At 37.7% G+C, this 25,659-nt stretch overlaps 1 long non-coding RNA gene across 1 annotated transcript; it reads left to right on the top strand.

Annotated features, from left to right (window-relative positions):
* The first annotated feature begins 11,023 nt into the window (after positions 1–11,023).
* LOC149803588 (uncharacterized) lies at positions 11,024–17,737 on the top strand. The gene is made up of 2 exons (XR_016420229.1): positions 11,024–11,899; positions 17,475–17,737. It is a non-coding gene; the product is annotated as an uncharacterized LOC149803588 (long non-coding RNA).
* The last annotated feature ends 7,922 nt before the right edge of the window (positions 17,738–25,659 follow it).

The raw sequence follows: 25,659 nt of genomic DNA, 5'->3' as shown, positions 1-25,659 counted from the left end.
TCAGTAAATCAATGACTTATTTGTAGCAGAACTCTTTTTCTCAGTAAATCCATGACTTATTTGGAGTAGAACTCTTTTTCTCAGTAAATCCATGACTTATTTGTAGTAGAACTCTTTCCCTCAGTAAATCCATGACTTATTTGTAGCAGAACTCTTTTTCTCAGGAAATCCATGACTTATTTGTAGTAGAGCTCATTCCCTCAGGAAATCCATGACTTATTTGTAGTAGAACTCTTTCCCTCAGTAAATCCATGACTTATTTGTAGCAGAACTCTTTTTCTCAGTAAATCCATGACTTTTTTGTAGTAGAACTCTTTCCCTCAGTAAATCCATGACTTATTTGTAGTAGAACTCTTTCCCTCAGTAAATCCATGACTTATTTGTAGTAGAACTCTTTCCCTCAGTAAATCCATGACTTATTTGTAGTAGAACTCTTTCCCTCAGTAAATCCATGACTTATTTGTAGCAGAACTCTTTCCCTCAGTAAATCCATGACTTATTTGTAGCAGAACTCATTCCCTCAGTAAATCCATGACTTATTTGTAGTAGAACTCTTTCCCTAGAACTCTTTTCCTCAGTAAATCCATGACTTATTTGTAGTAGAACTCTTTCCGACAGTAAATCCATGACTTATTTGTAGCAGAACTCTTTCCCTCAGTAAATCCATGACTTATTTGTAGTAGAACTTTTTCCCTCAGTAAATCCATGACTTGTTTGTAGTAGAACTCTTTCCCTCAGTAAATCCATGACTTATTTGTAGTAGAACTCTTTCCCTCAGTGACTTGTTTGTAGTAGAACTCTTTCCCTCAGTAAATCCATGACTTATTTGTAGCAGAACTCTTTCCCTCAGTAAATCCATGACTTATTTGTAGTAGAACTCTTTCCCTCAGTAAATCCATGACTTGTTTGTAGTAGAACTCTTTCCCTCAGTAAATCCATGACTTGTTTGTAGTAGAACTCCTTCCCTCAGTAAATCCATGACTTATTTGTAGTAGAACTCTTTCCCTCAGTAAATCCATGACTTATTTGTAGTAGAACTCTTTCCCTCAGTAAATCCATGACTTGTTTGTAGTAGAACTCTTTCCCTCAGTAAATCCATGACTTATTTGTAGTAGAACTCTTTCCCTCAGTAAATCCATGACTTATTTGTAGTAGAACTCTTTCCCTCAGTAAATCCATGACTTATTTATAGTAGAACTCTTTCCCTCAGTAAATCCATGACTTATTTGTAGTAGAACTCTTTCCCTCAGTAAATCCATGACTTATTTGTAGCAGAACTCTTTCCCTCAGTAAATCCATGACTTATTTGATGCAGAACTCTTTCCCTCAGTAAATCCATGACTTATTTGTAGTAGAACTCTTTCCCTCAGTAAATCCATGACTTATTTGTAGCAGAACTCTTTCCCTCAGTAATTCCATGACTTATTTGTAGTAGAGCTCTTTTCCTCAGTAAATCCATGACTTATTTGTAGTAGAACTCTTTCCTCAGTAAATCCATGACTTATTTGTAGTAGAACTCTTTCCCTCAGTAAATCCATGACTTATTTGTAGCAGAACTCTTTCCCTCAGTAAATCCATGACTTATTTGTAGTAGAACTCTTTCTCTCAGTAAATCCATGACTTATTTGTAGTAGAACTCTTTCCCTCAGTAAATCAATGACTTATTTGTAGTAGAACTCTTTCCCTCAGTAAATCCATGACTTATTTGTAGTAGAACTCTTTCCCTCAGTAAATCAATGACTTATTTGTAGCAGAACTCTTTTTCTCAGTAAATCCATGACTTATTTGCAGTAGAACTCTTTTTCTCAGTAAATCCATGACTTATTTGTAGTAGAACTCTTTCCCTCAGTAAATCCATGACTTATTTGTAGCAGAACTCTTTTTCTCAGGAAATCCATGACTTATTTGTAGTAGAACTCTTTCCCTCAGGAAATCCATGACTTATTTGTAGTAGAACTCTTTCCCTCAGTAAATCCATGACTTATTTGTAGCAGAACTCTTTTTCTCAGTAAATCCATGACTTATTTGTAGTAGAACTCTTTCCCTCATCGAGCGAAATAGATTCATGCTTTATTTCTTTGAAGATGTTTGTAAGGACATAATGTACGTCACTTATCTGTTTGTAAGGGCATAATGTACGTCACTTTATCTGTTTGTAAGGACATAATGTGTACGTGACTTATCTGTTTGTAAGGACATAATGTGTACGTCACTTATCTGTTTGTAAGGACATAATGTACGTCACTTATCAGTTTGTAAGGACATAATGTACGTCACTTTATCTGTTTGTAAGGACATAATGTGTACGTCACTTATCTGTTTGTAAGGACATAATGTACGTCACTTATCTGTTTGTAATGACATAATGTACGTCACTCATCTGTTTGTAAGGACATAATGTACGTCACTCATCTGTTTGTAAGGACATAATGTGCACATCACTTATCTGTTTGTCACTTATCTGTTTGTAAGGACATATAGAATCTATGTTGGGGTTTGGGCCGAGACAAGGAAATCTCAGTCAAGGGTTTATATTATTTGTCTCCCCACGAGGCTTGCCCGAGTGGGGAAACATATAATATAAACCCGCGACTGAGAATTCTGCGCTAGTGTTTACGTCCAATGTTTACATGCGGCGAATTAATATAAATATGTTAATGAGGGCTGTGGTGTGACCGTTGCGTCCGAAGTACACAGTTTATACGCGTGAGCAAAGAAAAATAACAACATAAAACGTCGCATAATAATGACGTATTATCACATTTAATATATGGATGTTATATGAAATTGACAATAAATAATTAACTTTATTGACCTTGACTGAGACGATTGGTCTGAGATGACTAGACTGAGACAGGAAAAGTAAGGTTAGCAAAACAAGCAGATTTCTCTGTCGCATGGGTGAGAAATATAGAATCTATATTGGGGTTAGGACCGAGAATAGGAATTCTCAGTCAAGGGTTTATATTATTTGTCTCCTCTCTCGGGCAAGCCTCGTGGCGAGACATATAATATAAACCCGAGACTGGGATTTCGATGTCTCGGGCCAAACCCTAACGTAGATTACTTTTCTCACCCAATATTTTCCTTTAAAGTGAAAAGAATTATGCACTAGTGTTCACGTACGATGTGTTACATGATGCGCATGAATATAAATATGTTAATGAGGGCTGTGGTGTGACCGTTGCGTCCGAAGTACACAGTTTATACGCGTGAGCAAAGAAAAATAACAACATAAAACGTCGCATAATAATGAGGTATTATTACATTTAATATATGGATGCTATATGAAATTGACAATAAATAATTAATATTTATTACAGGAAACTGTTTTATTTTCATCAGTTCCAATTTTGAAAAGTTATATTGTAAATAATAAAACGATATTGGCTACTCAGCTCTACTGTAGTTATACTTAGTACAAGCTGTAACGAAGAGTAACATCTTTCTTTAGATTAGTCATGGGTAATTAGAGATCTGTATCACTATCGTATATAACTATTCTTTTCTTTGGAGGAGGTGAAACTGTGTGTGACATACTTGTGTTGTCCTTAATATTGATTGTAAAATTACCCCCGTTTATAATAGACCCTCCAAAAACGGACTCTTGCGGATAACCATGTGCTAAACTTTCAAGTTCACGGATTCTTTGAACATTTATTTTTCTGTCCTGGAAATATGGCAAGTGCTACAGTGAAATTTGCTTATGAATTAATGTGCTGACGGATAAGTGATTCCTTCTGGCTGGTAAGTGTATTATTTGTCATTAAATATTATAGGTATATTTTTTTATTCAACCGGACCATAATGGAGATGTTTAACAAAATTAGAAAAAAGCATGTTTTATATAACACTTTTCTGGCTGTTACTAAGTTTTCCGTAGTTGTTAAGAGAGTAGGGAGGCTATGAAGTGTATAGGTCTATAGTATATATGCATGGATAAGTGTTTTCTGTTATATTGTTCATTTCACACAGCATTGAGAATTGTATCCTATCTGTAGCACAGTTATTTTCAGGTCAGCGTCATTAAATGTAGCTAACGGTATATAATTTGTTTCACACGAAGTATTTAAAACTAGTTAGGTAGTTTTAGCTACATTTAATGACGCTGATTTAAAAATGTATTGAGCTAGGCCTCCATATAGGATAAAATTGACCATGCTGTGTGGAACGAACAAGCATAATACCAAAAAACTCGACATCATATACGTTTGTCTTTGTCTCTCTCGAAATGTTTTTGTATGGTGTGTTCTCAAAGATGGATTTAACTTAAGTTACTATGTTTTTGTTATATATGTGTTGCTGTTGTTGTTGTTTTTGTTGTTTGATTTTAGTACAACTACGTCAGGCACAGCAGAAGACAACAAGGGTTTCTTTCTTTTAAAGTAGTTCTGAGCGCGTGGACACCTTGACTGAGACGACTGGTCTGAGATGACTAGACTGAGACAAGAAAAGTAAGGTTAGCAAAACAAGTAGATTTCTCTGTCGCATGGGTCATAAATAATGTACGTCACTTATCTGTTTGTAAGGACCTAATGTACGTCACTTATCTGTTTCTAAGGACATAATGTGTACGTCACTTAACTGTTTGTAAGGACATAATGTGTACTTATCTGCTTGTAAGGACATAATGTACGTCACATATCTGTTTGTAAGGACATAATGTACGTCATTTATCTGTTTGTAAGGACATAATGTACGTCATTTATCTGTTTGTAAGGACATAATGTGTACGTCACTTATCTGTTTGTTAGGACAATGTACGTCACTTATCTGTTTGTAAGGACATAATGTACATCATTTATCTGTTTGTAAGGACATAATGTACGTCACTTATCTGTTTGTAAGGACATAATGTGTACGTCACTTATCTGTTTGTAAGGACATAATGTACGTCACTTATCTGTTTGTAAGGACATAATGTGTACGTCACTTATCTGGTTTGTAAGGACATAATGTGTACGTCACTTATCTGTTTGTAAGGACATAATGTACGTCACTTATCTGTTTGTAAGGACATAATGTACGTCACTTATATGTTTGTAAGGACATGATGTACGTCACTTATATGTTTGTAAGGACATAATGTACGTCACTTATCTGTTTGTAAGGACATAATGTACGTCACTTATCTGTTTTTAGGTTTTATTCTATGAGCTCAAGTACATTTTAAAAACACACCTGAATGCTGATAAGCTACCATGGAAACTTAGTCTGCTTACCACTAGTCAACAACCCGAACAACACATATCCCTTAGTAGGGAAATCATTCTATTAACGTTTTTGTGCAGTGCGTATGCAGACTTTTCAGTTAACCATTTCTAAATTCATCATATTCTATTGGCTGTCACCTTTTTTACACCGTTTACGACGTCAGCCATTTAAAAAGGTACAAAGATACACAAATAGTACTTTAGGCTTGATAAATTGTCTTTTCGGTTGATCACCAAGCCACCAGAACATCAACATGCAGCTTGTACTTTATTTTGAACAATGCCTTCCCAGTCCTTTCAACTGTATCAACGATTTCAGATAACAAAGTGTGCCATTCCAATAGTTGACTCAAGAACAAATAATTTATACGTTGATTTGACATGTGGTACGTTGTTGATTTGACATGTGGTACGTTGTTGATTTGACATGTGGTACGTTGTTGATTTGACATGTGGTACGTTGTTGATTTAACATGTGCTACGTTGAACCTAATTTTGTTTTCCACAACTTAAATCTCTGCTTTTGATCAATCATTGTATATTGGCATGGTAAATTTGATGACATCTTCAACAGTACGTTAAGAACGTGGCCAAATAGAAATAATGTGTAATTATCTATATGAAATACGTAGGTAAATCAATCTTCATAATACGCAGTTTTGACCATCTTCATATACGGTATAATGCTGCTTACCTCTGAATTTCCATCGCTGAATAAACTCTGTAAATCATCATCTTTCCTGAAAGATTCCAGTATGCCTATGAGGATGTTTAAAATAGTCAAATCACTATTTCTGTTATCTTAAATGTTGGTTTGGATCAGAACAAAATTTGACCACATTTTCATCCCATCAAAACTTGTAAACAAGGACAAACTTGATATCGATAGTCTTGCATTTATGTTGATGTTGCTGGGTTTAACGCCATTTTTCAGCACACGATAGGCTTTACATGGCGGCCAGTATTAATGGTGGAGGAAGAACCCGGGAAAACCCCCGGAAAGAACCACCGACCCACGAGAAGCTACTGGCAAGCTTTCTCACATACCCACGTTGGCTGAATCTGAACTCAAACCCACGCAGACAGAGGTGAGATGGCAGTGATCCGTAACGGAAAGCGGTTTAGACCACTCGGCCACTCGCCCCCCCCCCCCCCCCCGCATTGGTATCAAGATGGCCGCTATCGCTTAACCGTCTTGAAGCAGCTGTTCCGTTTTTTTAGTGCCGTTTTCATGATAGTTGTGCTTGTTGCCTGTTTTCATCTTCGTTATTGTGTTCATTATCTATTGGCTGTTAAATTCGTATGTGTTTCTTCATCTCCTTGTTTTGGAAACGAGAATAATTAGACTTTTTCTCAGCTGTTTTCCTCCACTGTTTTTGAACAAACCGCCATCACGTGATACTCGCCTGTCAACCCGTTTATGCTACGATGGACCCTCATTAATTGCTTTAAATGTTCACTCCTTGGCTCTCCACACTACATTGTGCTCTAGACTAAACGAACTGGGACCAAATTCATCATTACCTAAATGTAAACAGAAGCGAAAAAAGAAACGTTGTTTCAAAGCTGGCCGGCGTAGAACAGGAAGAAGAATTCCAGTTATCTCTCTTATTTCGGCACAACCATTAAAAATTTTTTTCGACCGTTAATTTAGATAACCTAATTCAAATCCCAATTAATTCGTCAACCTTTGTGTCAACTATCCAAGAAATACCTCTGCGCATTGCATTATTCAATGCCCAGTCAGTAGGACCACCGAAAAAACGCACAGAAATAGTTAATTTTATCAACGACCAAAATGTTGATATATTTTTCTTGACAGAAACATGGCTAAAAACATCAGGCGATGAGCATAAGTGTGCGGATCTAACACCCACTGGTTACTCCATCAAGTCGTTCCCCCGTATTTCTCGCTGAGGTGGAATTGCTGTCATCACAAAGAACTCCATGATAAAACGTCTTAACTACACCACAACATTCAATTTCGACCACACATCGTTTGGACTAGTCCAAATGTCAAGGAACAAATCAACACCACTTCCAACCACCTTCTCTCCAGTCGACCTTCCGGACATGTTTGCAAATTTCTTCCGTGACAAAGTACAAACCATTAGAGATAAGCTTGACACCACAATTTCAATTGACTCGTCGTCACCATACAGTTGGGATACAGAATTTGAGCGGCAACCATTAGCAGCATTTGAACTTGTCTCTATGGATTTCGTACGTATAATCGTGATGAAGAGTGCACCAAAGTCATGTGAACTTGATCCAATTCCATCATCACTGCTGCTTGAGTGCTTAGATCCAGTAGAAAAGGTTGTTCTATCCCAGCTTGTATCTCATCTAAATTGAAACAGTCTTTTTAGCAATGTACAATCTGCATATCGCCCTTGCCACAGTACTGAAACTACTCTTCTAAAAGTAGTTAATGACATTCTCTCTGCGTTGGATAGCGGAAAGATTACAGTCCTCACCCTCCTTGATTTGTCTGCAGCATTTGACACAATAGACCATGATATATTACTTCACTGTCTCCAGCATGTATTTGAAATTCATGATACAGCCTTACTATGGTTCAAGTTCTACTTGGTCAACAGGACACAAATTGTATCTGCAAATGGAATACACTCCAGCCCAGTTGATCTATGTTGTGTTGTTCCACAGGGGTCTGTTCTTGGACCTGTTCTCTTCATTCTGTACACTCAGTCGCTCTCAAGTGTCATAGATCATCATCCAGTGTCTCACCAATTGTACGCTGATGACACCCAAATATACAAAACTAGCCACCAACTGAAGTTGATGCTACTATCCAAGGTGTAGATAGGTGCATTTCTGATGTGAAATCATGGATGACATGTAACAAGCTGCAGATGAATGATGATAAAACTGAGGCCATTCTGATCACAACACAAAAACTTTCTCATCCACATCCTTTACCTCAAACAATAAATATCAGCAACGCCAACATTAAATTCACACAATCAGTACGAAACCTAGGTGTTACTCTGGACAGTACTCTCACATTGCACCAACATGTCATGAACATATGCAAGGCTGCATATCTTGAGCTGAGACGCATCAGCTCAATTCGCAAATATCTTTCAGCTGATGCCACTAAACCACTTGTGTGTTCATTAGTACTTTCAAGGCTTGACTATTGTAACTCAATTCTGTTTGGTTCATCTCAGTATCTACTCCAGAAACTTCCAAAAGTTCAAAACACAGCTGCTCGGATCATATTTAGAGTACCACGTTCAGAGCACACCTCCCTGCTGCTCTGTACCCTACACTGGCTATCCATTCAAGCCAGAATCAAACACAACATTTGTTATCTGTGCTACATTTCACTGTCGGACTCTAGTCCAACATACCTATCTGATCTCACCCATGTATACACACCAGCAAGATACTTACGCTCCTCTTCTGACAATCGTATACTCATTATTCCCACTATGAAAACAAAGTCATATGGACAGCGTTCTTTTGCATACCAAGGCCCAGCAACGTGGAATGAATTGCCCACTGAACTTAGACACAAAGACACAGTGATCACATTCAAGAGGGCTCTCAAAACTCACTTATTTCGACTGCAAGAACAAACTTGAAGACCTAATAATGTTTCCTACCTGAAATATTCTCAGCATGTTGTTTATTTTTTAATTTTTTTCTAATTTCATGTTGTTTGTTTTTGTAATAATATTATTATGTTTCTTATCTTATAGGTGTTGTCAAATGTTGTAAAGCGCTTAGAGCTTCTTAAGATTAGGCGCTATGCAAAGTCCTCATTATTATTATTATTATTATTATTATCATTATTATTATTATTATTATTTATGTTAACTCAGTGAACATAGCTATCAACCCGAAAACTGTTCAATTGGTCACAACGTATGGTTGCTTCATCTTTTATCTTGCTCAAAGAATGTCGTTTTAATATGTGTTAGTCATGTTGAGTACCACAGTTATACCATTTTTCTACACAATTTATCTCAGTAGTATAATTTCAGCATCAGTATCAAGCGAAATTCCATTTGAAAGGTTTACTAACATGGTGTGTTTTTATTTCATCCAGTACTTGACAGTTGCATTTTTGTAGCAACTTGTAAGTTGTTCAGTGTTTCATACAACTTTTCTGTTTGCTTATCGTTTATTTTTGTTTTTCTATGGGGAAGTGTCATGCAATAGTCTCTAGCAAGTGTTTCAGCGATATCACATTATCTCGAATGCAGAGTTTTCGTCAGTTTGAGACTTGTTGGTCGTTCTATGTAAACTGCATGCATGACACAATTAAGTACAACTAACATAGGACCTGCTTGCTCGGATGCTTCTGACATATATCGTAGACCCGACATATCTGATCCTTTTGTAGACAGTTCCCAAGCGTCCGCAAAAGCTAACAATGTCCCCCCGTGTCAGACGAACTATGGTAGAACAATGTCCCCCCGTGTCAGACGAACTATGGTAGAATACAGTTTTAAAACAGAAATAGATTGTGAACTAATGAGGAGAAAACAGAGAGAAACCGAAACATAAATTTGTAACACCACACATCAGATTAATATTGTTCAAAACACAAAATAGACACAACAATGACAACAACAAACGTAAACAGCGGCATGTTAAGAACTTATTATCCAAATGACAATAAATGATAATACGAGCAACTGAAAAAAAAGAATATTTAAAATGCAGGGAGATGAAAATAAGTAAAATATGAATCTAGATACCGGTAATTATTTAAAAATAGACTCTTCTTAAAGAATCTCCCATCAACACTCTCGCTCCAAGGCACATCGGTAAAATTTATCTCCGCTGGCAGTGTGGTCCGACGTGGACTTTCATTGTAAAATTATATTCTTTCCGTCAAAAGAAAATGTGTGTGTGTATGTGTGAGAGAGAGAGAGAGATAGAAATTTGGATTTTTAACGTAGCTTTAACAATGTTTCAGTCATATCGCTGCGATGTCTGCAGTGTGGCAATTTACAGTGATATCCCACGCAGTCACATTATTCTGACACCAGGCCGACCAGTCCTAACACTAATCTCTTAATGCTGAACAGCAAAAGCAAGGCTGCTGCTAGTATAATTTTTATAAGTCTATGGTATGAATCGGCTTGGGTTCGAACCAGCGACCTCCCGCATCCGAGGCGGACGCTCTAACCACTAGGCCACCTGTGTGGTGTCAAAATTTGGGATTCAGTTGTGTAGAAAGAGGTATCTAATACAAGGGCCACGTTTGCCCGGGCATTTTCGATCCGTTTGATCTCATTTTCGATCTATTTGACCTCATTTTCTAGAAAAAAATCTTAAACGTTTTGACAGATTGGGAAGGGTGTTATTTAAACAATGAGCTAATAAAAACGTCAAAAGTAATACATGATCAGTCAAAACACAAATGATACAATGCGTCAATGTTTGCCCAAATTTAGAACGTCCAAAGCTTTCTAAGACAGGAAATTCAGTCAAGCGATAACTGAATATGGTGAGTTAGGAAATTGTTGAATACAAATTAAGTACCAAATATGAATAGGCGATGTCTTATAAATTCATATGCATATTGTATCAGTATTTATTATGAAAATCATAAGCTTTTCTGTTATTGATTGCTACTAGATTCGAGTCTTCTTTAAGTTTATAATTACAGAGCTGACAGGTGTATGTCTATCATTTACATAGGAGTGAGAGGATCGAATAAATATTGTTCAAGAGACATGACATGTTGGCACACCAATCGCTCATCTAAAGAAATACCGACATTATTAGGTAACACAAATTGAATACATTTTCTACAGGGTCACATCATAAGGCAGATACGTTTATAAACGAGGAAATTAAATGAGAAAAAAATTTGATTTGTGCAAATTGTCGTGAAAATACCTGGTTTAATCCGAGAGTCTGACAGTCTTTATGTATTTTTTTCTTGATCGTCGATCGTTTAAGAAAACTCTAATTGCGGACACGTTCTTATAAGATTTCACATCTCCATGCTAACGTTTCTCGCACTGAGGAAAGTCAAAATGTCTTTTTTTGAAATCTCCTTACTTTTGTTGGCTGTGTTAATGGTCGCAATTCAGGCTCAATGGATACCAACTGACGGTGTGACATTCCTGGGCCAGAATGGACTACAATCTGGAACCCAATTACAGACAGGGTTTCGTTTGATCGACCTGGGACTTAGTCGATCTTCCAGTGGTACGAATGTTGTTACTCAAGGAAGTTCCCTTCAGCATCTACAGAGAGACCCTTTACAGTCCAACACAGTCTCAAGCATTTCAACTGGAAGTATAGCAACAATCGACCCCGAACTACTGGGGCCGAATGAAGGAATCGGCCATGATTCTCCCTTACAGTTTCAAAGTGTTTTCACAGCCGAAAATGGCATTTCCACTGGAACTGCGTCTGACAGAGATGAACCACCAGGTTCCCCGTATTCATTTCCCGGCAGAATGTCTCCACTTAGAGGCCCCAACGGTGAAATGTTCCGTATCACAGGAGATATAGTATTACCTCTAATTGTGCCCAACCGATTCAACCGTCTTCCGAGGTTGGGTGGAAACGGGGATGCTGTTACGTCATCTGGAGAATACATCAATACCCTGGCCCCTCGCCCTAGACGTCGGAGAGGTCCAAGGCGCCAGTTTGGTCCTTCATTTTGGCCAGATCATTAGAATAATCACCTTTTTGTAAGTCATGTTTAAATATTTCTAAATATATACAGTAGTGTAGTGCTAAGCAAAGAAGTGAGAGATCTTAATACAAATCTGAGGGAGGCGTGTTACTCAGATGCGGGGATTGGAGGTTAGTGGCAAACGCAAAAAAAAGCAAAGGAACGCGCAAAAAAGTTAGGGAACGCCATATATATATATATATATATATATATATATATATATATATATATATATATATATATATATATATATATATATAAAGATAGATAGATAGTCAGAAACCAGCTGCTCCACAGATGACACAGGTGAAATGCAACTGTCTGCACGGACCATCTAACCCTGGGAACGGTATCTTTGGAGTTTTTATTGAGGTCATTTTGATTGAGATTTGACTAAAAAACGGTATGTATATTACAATTTATAGTGCAAGGTCTTCCAGTTTAAGTCTTTTAAATATTTATATTTTTAACCTCTTTCAGGGAGACAGATTATATGTTCTTTAGCAAATGGAACAATGTAACTCGGCATGGCATGCAAAAATCGCTTTACAAACTCTCACACTTTAAATGGATACAATCACACGTTTTCCTGTTGTGATTGACCAGAACGTTTATGTCACTGGTCTTGAAACTTCTCTGCTCTGGCGTGTTTCTATCGGAAAGGATAACGGAGTATCCCCCACTGTAAAGCTCATTGTATTAATAAGTCTTTTTAGTATTACATTGGAAGTTTTGAGCAATGACTTAATTAATTACCGCATCGCAGCCTGACCAGCTAAACGCTAACGTATATCCACCAATGGATGTAAAAAAAAATTGTTATTGGTTTTCCCCTGTTTGTTAGAGCACTTGACAAGATAATAGTAGCGCTATTAAAATTTAGAGAAGAAATTCAGCTTGATATTTGATGCGCTCTCACCTATCATATCGGTGTGTTGCGTTTGAAAATTTGCTCCCGTGTTCGTTTGCGTTGCATTGAATATCTTTTTTATCTTCTTTTAAATGTTCCTTCAATGACACATTGACATTTGAAAATGCATATTCGAAAGATTAGTATCAAACAATCGTTTCATTAAACCTGTCGTATTACAAATGTTGTCATCTTGAACACAAACAGGTAAAGCAAGAGCAGGCAATTTCTGTGACATATTTGAAAAAATCAACTTGAGGCGGCTATAGTCTGTCGAGAGAAGGGAGAGAACTACTTACTGTGCTGTTTGGCTTGGAAATTTTAAAGCCATTTTTTAAAAAGACGTCATTTCTTGCGTGCACTGAAAAATTACATTTTAGACTGTTTTTTTCGAACAATTATTCCTGTACTAAATTCAAACCGAAAATTATACTACTGTTATTCAAGAAAAGACTGTTGACACATCAACACTCTATAAGCTATACCAGACTCTTCGTTGCCTTCAGTTTTTGGATTTCTTCGGCGATTTGTACTGAGTTTTATTCAGGACTTTGAATTACTACGACTTGTGTCTGTAATTCTTGGATTATTTTTAGGATTTAATTTGCAATACCATAAGTTCTTTTTTCTATTTTCACTTTGTATTCTAGGGAAATAAGTTATATATGTTAAAGTTTACAAAGCTTGTTGTCTTTCACTCTTTTCTGTTACGTATTTTAACAGAATATACTAGTAACAGTAACACAATCGCAGATTTATTTTCATAAATTTCAAAATTAGTTAACATAACGTTAGATACCTGACATACAAATTCCCAAATTGAAAGGAAAGCAATATAATTCAATTTGTTGCATAAAGCTGGTTGGTTTGTTAGATTATATTAGGGACAGTCGACCTGCCTTGTCTTTGGATATTAGAAAACCTATGACTATTTGATTGCGAGAGACGCTTACTGAGTTAATACGGTTCCGTTAGCATAAAGAAAAATAATTTTAAAAAAATGAAAATCGTTTTACTTTTATATTCTTCTTGACGCCGGTACAAACTAATGAAAGAGATTTAAAATGATAATACAAAGATGTACAAGTATATACACACATCAGTCAGGTCTGTGCCAAGAGCACCAAACAGTGTCAAGCTATTTAGCATTTCATTTGGTACGTGTTCAAGTTTGAAGGATGATGACAGATGATAATTGATTATAGGTGAGGTCGACTGGGTCATCGTTGACCACCGTGAAGATATATAGAAACAAATTATGACGCCTTGGGAATTTCAAGATCTAAATAATTCTCTCCCTCCCCCCCCCCCCCCCGAAAGGACAATATTCCGCAGAGGGTTAAAAGAACATCGCTGAATAATCAGATACACAGCACAATAAATTATGGCTGTGTTGCATATAAATTTGCTAATAAGCTCTATCTATGCACACAGTGAACAAATGTAATTAAATACAAGTTCACAAATCTGCCACAAAACCGCCCAATGCACAAGGATTTAAGAAAAGAAAGTCATATGTTCAGATCTAAAGGCAGTCGGTGAAGCACGTTGATCATTTAGGCCCTGACTCCCGTACTCCTTTTAAGGTCCAGACCTTTCCAAGCATCTTGAATTGTACCATTGCCTTAATTTTTTTGTGTGAGAAACGGATCGAAAATTGACCACTTTATTGCGTCTTCTAGCAACAATTTAAAGGAAACGGATAAAATTAAGTATTATCTGCTTCACCCCACCCCCATTAATTATACTTTACTTCGCCATTGGTTGAAGTGGTATGCAGTCTGTTTACACTCCCGATTGTAACTAGGCTTCTTGTATGATCTTTGCCAAGGGAGTATCTATTTATATACTACTACAACTTCACTCTCTCTTGTTTCGAGTGATTTTATTAAGAATTGAAATAACACAGAATTTCTAATTTGGCAACAATTTTAAAGATCCACCCTCATCAAAAAAGAAAAGAAATATATTTGAAAACTAGTTGAGCACGTTAGGATTGAGCGTGCAACAAGAAACGTAATAACTTGCTTTCATCCCGTATTGAATAGTATATTATTTTGCATAATTTTTAGTACCTATTAGTATATTGTGTCCTAATTACTATACTCGATAAGAGAAAGTTCATAATTAATCTTCAATTGGTTTCATACATTTCATTAACTGTTGTGGGAACAAAATTTCTTCCGATCACTTTACATATAATCACAAGTGGTGAGGAGAATGTAATAAAACAAAATTGAAGATGGTGCAGATATATTTTTCTTTTAATATAAAGGGGATGGACTTTATCTCAAGAAATTATGAATATCTGGAAATATCTTTTTTCATATCAGAAAGTAGTTAACAGTCGCGAGCAGCTCTACGTCCAGTTAAAGGTATTTTTGTAATTTATTGAAAAGATAAAATGTTTCGGATTGATGTTAAAGCTTAAACATCCTGTATAATCTGAGAAAAGCAGAACTATATAGATGTTGTGTCATTTTAACATGAACATTTTAGGATGCTAAACTAATTTTGTAGAAATCATTCATGACATTTTCTCATTAGCGAAATGCCATGGGTGGTTGTGGAGAGAAATATGTTAGGATACCCAGTGGTCATGACTCTATTCTATAAATGATTTACGACATATTGTTAAGATCCCTAAGGTGGGGATCCAACAATAATTTTATGTAGTACTAAATCACAACGCGGTAACATAGATTATCAAGTTCTGTGTTAAAATGCTCAATGATGTAGGAGAAATGTGAAACATATGTACAGACAGGCGGACAGATGGTCAGTCGGACAGATGTTTTCAAAATACTAACAGTTAGTGTGTGTGTATGTGATTTGGATTTCTAACGACGCTTTAAAAACATGTTCAGTCATATGTCTACAATATCTGCACTGTGACAGTTTATAATGATGTCAGGCACTGGGGCATCATGCTGCAGACATATTGCACATGTTGCATAATGTGCCACCCAGTCACATTATCCTGACACCAGGCCGACGAGTCCGAACACTAACCTTTTAATGCCGAACGCCTAGCGAGGGAGCTGTTAGTGCCATTTTTATGAGTCCTTGGCGCACTTTTTTATCTTTTGTCGTGTAAAATACTGGCTCAATCTAACCTTCAATATAATTATGTCTTTAAAAAATAAGTAGGTTACACTGAACTATGTTTTATTTTTTCTACAGCTATAAAATGTCCTTAAAATGTCTGCCTCCATCCCCATGGCAAACATTATCATTATTTAAATTAGTGGCATAAGGAATGACATCAGACTATAAAAAATACTCGTCTAATGTAGTAGTAATAAATTAAATTTATCACGAATTCTTTAGTTCTTGAACTTGTAAATTTTGCGTGACCGGCTTATTTCGACGGCAAGGAATCTTTCAAAACAAAATTCGTTCATGTCCGATTCTTTCAGTTATATCTGGAATAGAACTTGAATTGAACGTTTCAGTGGAAGAAAATCTATATAAAAAAGAAAGGAAAATGAAGAATTGCAGAAGGTTTGCACTGGAACAAAATCTGTACTTGCTACTTTACTTTTTTGGTCCTCTTTAATTTTACAAAGTAAATTTCAATGAACCTTTGCGTTCAATGTTCAGCTACACCACTGTCCTTAGCAGCTTTTCAGTTACCTTTCTGAAGATTCTTTCTTAGTTCTTGAAACTTGAAGAAGTCTCTGCTTTAGTTCAGCGTATAACTCTTTTATGGTGGAGAATCAAAGTTTGGCACCATGTTTTATTCATCTCGTTTCCTCAAATATCATGTACTGTCATGAATGTAGAAGACATTCTGTTTGATTGACAAATCACTTAGAACCGGGTTCGCATGTGCACCCGCCAAGAAGTGTGAGGAGAAGCGATTCACTTCAAACGTTGATTGTAAAGTGACATCGAAGGAGCGTTTATGTTACTTATTTTTACCTCAGGAAGAGCTTATCAATCACTACGCAGCGGTCAAATTCGTGTAAGGACAAACGGTCTGAATTTTCCCTTGGACTTCATGCTGGATTGCTTGTCTTATTTAAATGCGCTGCAAGTCAATAAATGCCAGTCTATATCACATTTTATCGGTGAAGGCATCAATGTAAACAATCAACTGTTGTACCATAGAAGCTTACCTAGATGTAATGTACATACGTAAAAATGATTTAATTTCAAAGATAATATAAAATCTCAGAATGGACTCGAATGGTTTCGCTCTCAATCTAATCTGATTAAATTCGAGATCCCTGACAAAACGGAGATCTGACAGGCACCGATAAATGTTACTGTTCAGCTGATTTTTGACATTCACAGTTCGCTTATATTGCAAATTAAGCATGTGATGCTTGTTAGAGAAAGTCATACGATATGTTCTAAACGACGTTTCAGACTTTCATAAATATGAAACTTGAAATTCGACTGGTGAATCTAAAGGTCAAAAGATCATGACCTTAAATGTGTGTCATTCAGATGACATTTTACAAGCAGATCTTGGGTTTTATTATATTGATTTTCATTCTAGTTGCATTTGAAAATCAACGTGTAAACCAGACATATAGAACAAAGTCATCCTATGATTTCTGAAGTAACAAGTCAAAATGCTTTCTTTAATGTGAGATTGACATGAATTACTTGATGCCTTGATGTATTATACCTCTGACCAGTGCAATAATAATTTGTTGGTGTATATTTACAGGCAAACCTGGATCCCTTCCGATTCTTTTCTGTGCAGATGGCGTTCTTTTCCTAAATCGGAGCTCACTACACATGAAGTACTCTTATTTCCTCTGGAAAACAATGCAAAGACGCTGCAGACATCATCAAAGACTTCACATCATTTCTATGTATTACCTCAATAATAGTCAAAACAACAAACATGATATTTAGTGCCGAAACAGCACAGTCACGTGAACTCTAACTGCGATGTAATGGAAATGGAATAAAAATTGCAGTACTATACGATTGGCATCCTTTTTTCGTCCTAGTGTCCCATATACTGATATAGTTTAACAGAATTAAGAAAAGGTTTAAGCAGAAATTATAAAATGCTAATAGACAAGCAATATAGTTCGATACTTGGTTGACAGATTGGGCTGTATGGCAATAATGGAAATTAACATTAGGTCATCATTTCTAAAAGGGGCGGTATGGCCACAATGAGAATAAACATTAGTCTATAATTTTACATGGATGGTCCTCTCTGTTAAAATTAACATGACATTTCCTTTTTGTTGTTAAGAAAATGGGCCTGTATGGTGATAAAGGGAAACGTGATGTGAAAAACGTATATAGGTTTAATATGATGGGTCTGTATGTCAACTAAAGGAAACGTAATGTGCACTCAAATAAATTACTAGTAATTCATCAAGACTGGTGTTTCTTTTAATCAAAATATGTAAAATTTTGAAAAATAAATTTAGTCAGATGGAAGAGAAATTACAATTAATTTCAAGTAATGTTCAGCAATTTTTTTACTAAGTAAAATATTCTTAAAATTAGTAATAATTTTACCCAGTAAGGTGCTAATTAGTCAACCTATTGTCGATCGATGACATTACTGTATCGAGAACTACAGTTTAGCAGGTGCAAAGTTTAAAAAACCATGATATGCAAAATTATCATCTCAATGATTGTGAAACAAGATTAAAAATTCATCTCATTTGAATTTTTAAATCGTAACTGAAAAGTTTTACATTCCGGTAAACGCAAAATCCAACAATTTTGATAGAATGCTACCAGAATTCTCTCTCTCTCTCTCTCTCGCTGGCTCTCAGAAAACAAAAATTATATACATTTTAAATTTTTTATTTAGTATGAAAAGAACCGCAAATTATTTTTCTTTTGGCAGCTAATAATAATAATAATAATAATAACCGTTATCATAATGATACTATTTCACACTATTCACAGCAACACTTACAGTAAGAACAATAAGGACGGGTATAACGTTCTTGATGATAAGACGCAAATGATTCAGAACAGAAGAAATGTTATAAATAATGTGCAACAGCTTTAGATATACATGTGCTTGTATGCACATATATAAAGGGAAGCAACTGCACTGAATGATGTTACCTCTCTGCACACATGCTGAAAAATAATACTACCATTGTTCATTTATTTATTATTGCCACTTGACATGCATGCATAGTAATAAACTGCATATAGAGCAATCACGTGACACAGATACATGCAGCTGCCTATAAGAGATTAAAGAATACCTGTGCTTTGCTTTATTGTGATATGTGAGTAACTTTGGTAGAAATGTGTAGGGCCAGAGTTGACATGCAGTATCCACGGATGGAACAGAAAATATCACATACAACTTATGCAAATTGAAAACCACCGATAAAACTAACAACACAGGCATATGATATTTATCTATATATTAGAGCTAGAGTCCCACGCGTAATTAACTTTATATTGCAAGTAATTTAATTATTCTTCTTCTTGGTAGTCTCTCGAGCCGAGGAAGACAAGTTGTGCGATCTCATCGACGCTGGACGCGCATGTGGCTCCTGAGTCCAAATTCCGATGCATACAGGCGGTTCCAGGTGGGGCATGGGACCCATGGGTGGCTTGGATACAGGCTCTGTGACGTCTCTCACGAGCATCAGCAAGACGCTGGCGGTGGTCAACCTCGAAGGTGGAACAGACTTTCTGGTCAGAGCTCGCCAGTGGCTTCTGTCCGAGGCAGCGAGCTCGAACTGGTAGGGTTGAATGTCTGTCCATTTGATGTGCGTCTTGAGATTGTCTTTGTACCTCTTGCGAGGGTGGACTTGTTTTCATCTGACCTGTGCTAACTCGCCAAAGAACAGCTGCTTTGGGATTCTGTTTTGATCCATGCAGATGATATAGCCAGTCCAACGAAGCTGGGTTTGGATTAGTTTAGCTTCGATGCTTGTTGTGTTGGCTGTATCAAGGACTTCCTGGTTGGTGATTCGGTCTTGCCACTTGATCCGCATGATGGATCTCAGAGAGCGCTGGTGAAATTGTTCCAACTGACTGATATGCCTTCGGTAGACAGTCCATGTTTCACAGCCATACAAGAGAGACTTGAGGACAACTGCATTGTACACTTTCATCTTTGCTGACAGGCGTATGTCCTTGTGCTGAAAGACCTTGGTTCGGAGTCGTCCGAGTGCTTGACTGGCTTTTGGGATCCTTTGTCCAGGTAATCATTACTGGATATTGTGCTGTCAAGGTATTTGAAATTGTCCACATTCTTCAGCTGCGTTTCGCCAGTGGTGATGAAGGGTTGTGAAGGGATAGTGTTTGGGGCGGGCTGGAAGAGGACTTCTGTCTTTCCCAGGCTAATTGTGAGTCCAAATAGGTTGGAGGCTTCACAATTGCCTGTTGGTGAGTCTCTTCATGAGCTATGTGGGCATCGTCATCTGCAAAGAGTGCTTCAGTGATGAGTGTTTCTTGGTTTTTGCAGCTAGGCGACGGAGATCAAACACTGATCCATCTAGGCGATATCTAATGTAGATACCAAGGTCAAAGTCACGGATGGCATGGATCAGTAGGTTGAAGAGTACCGGAACGACTACACAGCCCCTTTTGACACCGTTGGACATGGGGAATTTCTCAGAGGGTTCACCGTCTGCGAGAATCTCGCCAGTCATGTCATCGTGGAAGAGCCGGATGAGGTTGGTAAACTTCTGAGGACACTCAAGCTTCTTGAATACTACCCACAGTGCGTCTCTGTTGACAGTATCGAAAGCTATTGTCAGGTCCACAAAGACGGCATATAGATTAATATTCTGCTCAAGGCACTTCTCTTGGACTTGTCTCACTTCGAAGATCATGTCAACGGTGCTGCGGTCTGAGCGAAAACCACACTGAGACTCGGGGAGGTTATCTTCTGACACTTCCGCAATAAGACTGGTGAGAATTATGCGATCAAGTATTTTGCCAGCTATGGAGAGCAAGGAGATGCCTCTGTGGTTACTGCAGTCCGCACGTGTGTCTCTATTCTTATAGAGGGTTGAGACGCATGATTTGTCCCCCCTTTCTTTCTCCCGTACTCTTTTTCTCTTTCTAGTAAGCCATCTTTATCGTCTCCAATTTTCATTCATTGCTTTTATTATCCGGTCCTTTCTCATCTTGCAGAAAATGATCCCCTCTCGATCGGCCTTGCATGTGAATAATGATCTTCTACTCATCGCGGGAGGTTCTCTCATCTTTCTAAAAAGTACAAGGGTTCCCTCATTTGCCCTACTTGCACAGGCTGACTCATTTCCTTCAGTGTGCCTTAGATCTTCGTCGCTTTCGCATAATGTGCATGTGTCACGAGTTTTTCCCTACAGTGTGGGATACTTAATTAATCGTACGGGAGGGAATTCGAGCCACGCTCCTGTACGCGTTGATACAAACAAAGTATGATTCTTAATTAAGTTGTATTTCGGAGCAATCAAGCCCCAGTCCACTTATTTCTGACAAGTAGGTCTCGTACCAACATTCACTCGTTACAACAATGTATCTTCCTGCAGTATCAGACGTCGGGCGTGAGTGAACACTACACTTATGACGTCACTCCGGTTCCGTGATTTCGCTCATCGGGACATCTGCTTGTAGACGAGTGGGAATGGACCCACAAACGCTCGTCTTTGATGGTGCGAGCTAGGGAAGGGGGTCGAGGCTCGGCATGAAGCTCTAAGCGCTAACTGGAACGCTGAAATGCTGTAACGACTGGCAAAATCATTCCCAGTCAATCAGGCTATTCGTTTGTTAGCCAAATTTGTAATTAGTGTTACGCTTGTCTATTGTTAAGAATTTTCCTGCTATTAAATTTGTAATATGGTGGTGGCTTATTTCGGTTTTAATTTCCACGTCTCTCGTATTGTCCTGCGTGATTTGATCTAGGTTGCAATGGAGGTTTTAGTCAGTTAGTGGGTCTGTATCTGATCTGTGAGGTCCGATATGTTGCTGAAAGGTCCAGGTGTCGTAGTTGAGTGTTTAGTAGACCTTAAAAGCACCACTTTACTCCTCTCTTTACGTTTCCTTCTCCTCTTCCTTCTTGTCTCACCATTACCTCCCAGTCTAACGATATCTTGGTCCACTTCTTCACTTTCTGCGTCCCAGATTAACAATAATGTTGTTCTTTCTACCCCGGCTCTCAGGCTCCAACCAGTAGTTTGAACCTTACCTAGGGCCCTAATGTCCCGTAGTGCCGGCGTACGTATCACTGTGTCGGCTTGCAGCCACGCTGGCGCCACACCTTGTCTTGCAGTGTTTCCTTCCATCACGACGTGCTCCCTGATTTCTATTCCATGGAAAGACTGATTTGATTTTGATTGATTGGATTAACATCGCTTTTGCCAATAAGGCATGTACAATGGGTAAATGCCCGCAAAGCGGACTATTTAATTAATCGTGGGGGAAGCAAATATCACGTCATCCCCTTTACACATTACTGCACACAATGTGTGCTATTTAATTTTGTCCAATTTCGTAGCAATTAAGCCCCATGGTACCTACGATGAGCGGAATGGAAACACACATGCTCATCGTAATAAAGTCTGTATCTATGAGACGCTTATTGAGGATAATAACCCATTCATAGTGCCACCCCGGATCCGGGCTTACACGCTCATCGGGGCACCTGGGGATTTAGAAGAGTGGGAATAGTCCCACATTGCATCACTTTGTGGCCCAAGATAGACAGGAGGAGATGGACTCGGTAATGGAGAAGAAGCGTCGGCTGGTGTATTGAAGCCTTGGGTCGTACTCTAATCAAATTTAGTCCAGTTATTTTAATGGACGATTTCAAACTGCCAATAATGTGTAAGCCACTTGTGCAATTAGCCAAACCCATAATAGCTTAACAAATCAGTTGGGTCTAAATGGATCATTCTTATTTTTTTGTATTACGCAGAATTTATACAAGGTTATATAATTTTGATGGGGGTGAATAAAGGATGAAATCACATCAGTACTATAAGATAATTATCAAAAGGGGTTTTCTATTGACAAAAATGACAACCCCACTCATTCAGGCTATCTTGGTCATATATTGGATCTTCCAAACCCTAATCGCAGACATCAGATCTTCTTTGGACGTCGATATTTATTTTCAGTATAAGTTGCAACGTGGAAGTGGCTACATTCCTAGGTTTCTCCGTTGGCTTCCTCTTTTCTACGGAATGGCGGTACCCGTCCAACCGCTGAAATTCTTGCTACTCCTCCTTGCGGCTTCTCACAGACTAATTCATGTTTGGTTGTACCTATCCCAGTGTTTCCTGGTGGCTACCTCCTTCGTTCAAACGGTTAAAAGTGGTGTCTCCCGTTCCAGACTGGTGGAATTTCTTCCCGAAAATCAGTCTGTAGTTAAGTAATTGATGCTTTATTTTATTCGCAAGATGGTTATTTTCTTTCAACCTCTCGTCGTATTAGTATGAGGTGAGTTGGTCGGCTTATTCCGCAGCATGCTACAACTCATCATAGCAACGCTCCATTTCTTTTTTGGTTAGTATTAGCTATACATGGACGCCACCGTTTCCCCTATTCAGCAAACACTTCGATTTTCTCTGTTCGACGCCTCACTTCTGAATGAAATCGAATGAATCGAAAGACTGACGAAAGTATCACTTCATTTGTTAGAGACACTGACGTAAAGGAAAATAGCCCTTTATGTGAAGACGCAGACGTGAAAGAAAACATGCCATTATAAAACATTCAAAGATGATCAACATACAGCGAGAGAAAGGAAGAAAGAAAGAAAGAAAGGAGTATGTCAAAGAACGTTTTGTAGAAAAAACAAGCAATCAATAACATTTGTTTTATAATAAACTCCGCTAAAACAACAAAGAATGAAAAGAGAGGATTGGTCTGGAGGAAGATAAAATCCCTACAAACCAAGCTGCAGTGGGTACTGTTTGCTCCTATTTGTCATGTGGCTTCATAAAGAGTCAAATAAATAAGTAAAGCTTTCAACTAATTATTCTGGCAAAGTTAGGTTTAAAGGCATGGCGCTCAACGTCTGGCCGTCTGGGTGAATACTATCTTCTGGTCAACAGTCTCGTTGAGGGCCGCAGTGCTGACGATGCCAATATCTAAAGGTTTCGTCAGTTGACCTTGAAAAACATGATATTCTATCTTAGATTGGAGACCAGAGGTAATAGTGAAGTTTTAACTTCAACTAGGATACTTAACTAGTGTCCAAGTCAGATCTTGACGTCGCTTTACACTTTGTGTAAGACTTTCACACGACGCACGTAAAGCTTGGCTTCTTATTTTCTTTTCGCAGTCCTTTAATCCAACAATGTGAGGATTATCAACTTCTGACATGTCCTTATTCCTTAAGGCACCCAAGGCGTCTGGTATGCTCACCATTGTTGCATCAATATGTGTGTTCTTCGCTTCTATTCCGTTAGTCAAGATATTCTAAGGTAAGCTCTGTGAGGGTAAGCGTCCATGCTGCTGATGACCTGTTTGTTGTTCAAGAGCAAATCCAGTACACCCAACCAAAAAGCATCAAATTGTTTACGGGAACCTGTCTGCCATAGACACCTGGGTTGTTGTTACCAGTTTTTAGAACTTTTACTTACAGGTACAAGTAACGATCATTCCGATTTATGTGATCTTCGTTTTGTTCTTTAAGGGGTTTTGGTAATCAAAATGATATTGAAGACTCTCAATATGAGTTGTGGTGGTCAAAAATGATACACGATTAAATTTTATCCACTGAGATTCTTGCATTGTCATCATCGTCGGGGACATGGCAAACATATCAAGTTATATCTTGAAACATTTACTAAAAGCTTGATGCGTAATGTTTCGTTTTGTTTGTTTTTAAATTCTTTTTCTGGTTGTGCCTTCGAAGTTTAAAGAGCTACCGACGTCTCTTTGTGTGTTATGCATGGTATTGCGTGAGCAGTTAATACCTTCGGTAGGAGTGTGAAGTGAATTTATAGTTGTGACGAATTAATTATTTTCTGTCCGAATGAACGCTCTATTTTATTGCTTTCATTAACTCTTATTTGGGACTGTGCTGGTTGATGAAGACGTTTTAGAGAAGTTCTTTTCCTGGCGTCAATACCATAGCTTAAAATATGTAACCATGGAGTGATCAAAGACGAGTGCTACCATACGAAAGCCTATTTTAACATATCTCCCTAACCATGACCTCATCGTCAAGGTACTCCTCGGCACATATGATAGATCAGTTACAATTGACTGGAAAGTTGTTTTTAAAAATGAAGTTTCATGGTGCTGTTTCCTTTTGAGAATTGAATATTTTGTCCAAGACCTACCTTTATTGTAATATTCACACTGGCAACATGCAATTAACTGACAGGTAGATAATATGAATGTACAAGACTTGCAAATAACTGAAATCGTTAAGACGAGATATCGAACACTAAAATAATATCCTGAAAGAATTCGCATGATATAGATATTCACTATGGAATTACCAGGCTCTGTTTTGCTTTTTTCGTTTCGTATCAGAAAATAGCATTTTGCCCTAATGTAGTTGTGCTTATTCGTTGAGAGAATGCTACGACAAACGTCGTTGAATCTTCAACATATTCCAGGCGATTGGCATTAATTATTTATACCTAAGCCACTTCTGAATGAGCTTCATAGTTCAGTTGCATGTACTAAGGTAATTGTAATGTTTGTTGTTATGAAATACATCCACTAGATTCGTCACTTGATCATATTAAATAAAACTGATTATTAATAGCTTGAACGTTCCTGTATCATAGGAGTTACTTAATGTCAAAGGGGAACAATTATTGAAACAGTAATGGGTTCCTTTTAACCCTTTTCCGTTCATACCTTCCTATCTATATACAGGTGGTCAAGTCTATGCATTGGTCCCGTGACATAAAACCATTAAGTTTTCCAGTTGGATGAATCACCTTTGTCAAGAGTGC

Source organism: Sinohyriopsis cumingii, chromosome 3, assembly GCF_028554795.1.
Source record: "Sinohyriopsis cumingii isolate HCF-2022 chromosome 3, ASM2855479v2, whole genome shotgun sequence".
Lineage (NCBI taxonomy): Eukaryota > Metazoa > Mollusca > Bivalvia > Unionida > Unionidae > Sinohyriopsis > Sinohyriopsis cumingii.
This window is presented reverse-complemented; position numbering and strand designations above follow the sequence as displayed.